The sequence below is a fragment of the Adiantum capillus-veneris genome, chromosome 29, assembly GCF_014529385.1.
Source record: "Adiantum capillus-veneris isolate H3 chromosome 29, ASM1452938v2, whole genome shotgun sequence".
In the NCBI taxonomy this organism is placed as follows: Eukaryota; Viridiplantae; Streptophyta; class Polypodiopsida; order Polypodiales; family Pteridaceae; genus Adiantum; species Adiantum capillus-veneris.
This window is the reverse complement of record NC_140959.1, coordinates 108,648,548-108,651,322: the sequence shown is the minus strand read 5'-3', so window position 1 is coordinate 108,651,322 and position 2,775 is coordinate 108,648,548.

Sequence of the window (2,775 nt, the reverse complement as noted above, 5' to 3'; positions counted from 1 at the left end):
ATGAGTCACTTGTGAAAGCTTTCCAAATTTAGGTTACTTATTGTTGACATCATAGAGTGGACCACACACACACACACACACACACACAAAGTGTCCCCAACCCATGTGTTGGAACCTAGTGTGGGCTGGATGGTGTGCCACACACACACACACACATAAGCATCTAGCATTTGACCATACTTAGTGCTGCCACCTACATACCTAAAAGCTGCAACATTTAATGCTTCAAGACTACCTCACACCTTCCTAAGTGAGTAGACTCTAGAGTTGAATCTCCTCCACGATCCCATCACTTAGGAAAAGAAGCAAATGGTTAACTCCCTTGTACAAATCATGAGTGCCTCCCCCCCCCCCCCCCCCCCGATTAGTAGCAAAAAAGTGTTTCCATAACATAGCTTTTAAGAAAATCTCCATGCAGCACCTCATGAGGCAAGCACTGTATATATAAGAGGGGCCACAAAAGATGCTCACTTGGAGACTCACTGAAAAGCTATGTTCTCTCTCCTTTCCTCCCAACCACATGGAGATTACTGCACAGGTAGTAAATGAAAATGATCTTGTTTTTTTCACATGTAAAATCAACATCAATAACAAGTAATTAGCCTATAAGACACCTGTCTTCCACAAAATTCTAATTAGCTCTCTTCTTGGTTTTTGTGATGGTGGTAGGTGACAAGGGTCAATCTTGTTTAACAAGTGGAATATAGCATTTGAATAAGCTTTCCTGCTTGCTGCTTCTGTTTAAATTAAAGGAGCTCTCCACTTCTTTCTCTCTCCCAATACTTATACTCTCTGGCATGTCTATTGTAAGTCTCAAAGGTTTCTTATTAATGGATTAATGGCCTCTTTGGTATTCCTACCTACTTTGAGTACTCTGTGTGACTTTTGTGTGACACACAATTCCACTAATGAAATGATTATGGGTTAATTAGATCCAAAATCTGAGCTTAATGACTCAAAATCAAGATGTTCCAGAGGGGTTTAAGCACAATGGGTGTGGAAACTGCTAAGAAAAATGAAACTACACTTTTTTTTTTCTCTAATGTGCACCCTAATGTGAGTAGTGGCACACGTCGTGTACATATCCCTTCAAGAGGAAGAATTATGGAGAGTGAAATTGACGTGTAGCATACATGCAAATGCAATAGAGTTATGAATCAACCATGATGGCAAGGCGAGAGAGGTGCCATGTGATCTAGCATAGAGATCTTAACTAGGTGGTTAGGAATTGCTAATCACCACTAATGGCTTTGATACAATTTGTAGAGAGTAGGGAGGATAAGGGAGTATAAAATAGAGAATTATTCATGGAATTAACATGCTCATTACTTAATTAATCACAGAATAGACATTGCAGTAGAGTGTAGACACAAAATGATAATTATATTGAGTGCAAAGAGGCTCATTATATAGAGCTAGAGTATGCATCTCATCTGGAATCATACACAACATCATTAGAGGCTCCCAATCAACCCAAAACCACTAAGGAACTCGTGGGTACTCCTTTTACTAAGTCTAGGTGAATCCACATCCTTTAGAAATTCCCCCTATCAGTACCTACATCCTTGAGGTGTCTTTCCTGATGCTACCACATGATTCCTTCCACTTAGGTATCCAGTAGACAAGAGGTGATACACACAAAGCATAGGATAAAGGCCATAAAACTAATACTACACACGTAATGATCCAACAAAATTGTCAATCCATAACCTGGCTAGGGAATTGAAACACTCACAAAAAATGAGCGAGGTAATCAACAACATTAAGAACATGTGAACTCTACATGAGGTGCTCAATGGCGATGGGAAAGCAAATTCATAGATTACATTCCCCGACCTAGATCTGATAGTGTCAATGGTGTAAAGATTTAGGCAATGTCTACCTTAGAATCTCTAAACACAAGCTCACACACATGGATTTAATGAATCAAGCATGCAGCAACAATCAAGTATATCAACAATTAGCCACGACCCACATGCCATGCATATTAACCTCTAATCAAATCACACATGAAAATGTTAAGAGCAAGAGAGTGACTTCGAGAGAACACTAGAGAGATTAATGAACCAGGATCATCACATGCACACAAAATAACTAATGAAAGCAAGAGAGTCAAATAGTGGAAAGATTAGTGAGGATTGCATTAATTAGCAAATTTAAGCTGCATGAGCATGGAGAAGCTTAAGGCCTTCATAGCCAAAGCCACACATTCCTGGCTTAGCTATCTCACCAAGGGAGTCTACACATAATGAGATCTCTTGCAATCGTCCTTTCAGACTTTGCATAGTGTCTTATAAACCTAGATTTTGTATTGTCAGAGGCACCCAATGACAATAAGGCTCCACGCTAACTATATCTACTACCTATTCATACTAGCTAGTATCCCCATTATAAGATGTGTGTGTGTTTAAGTATGAAAATCCCCTCATAATTGAACCATACTTAGATAATTGTATTAAATAATATATTAAATAACAATATTTTAAACAAAATGTCATAAAACTCAATTAACATTTCATATACACCAATACAGCATTCTGTATCTAATGGATAATACAGTCAGTTAGATCAAAAATTTGATCTTTGATCATTACAAATTGATATCTTAGTGTTGTATAAATGTGTGTCCACCCTTTGGGATGAGTTTCCAATACATCTACATGGAGAAGGATCCAATTGTTACCTGCATCCATACAAAAACATTCAGTTAGATATGGCTATGTTTGTGCGTATTGCAGGTGTCGACACTGGATCCAGTTGTCATCCATGTCACAC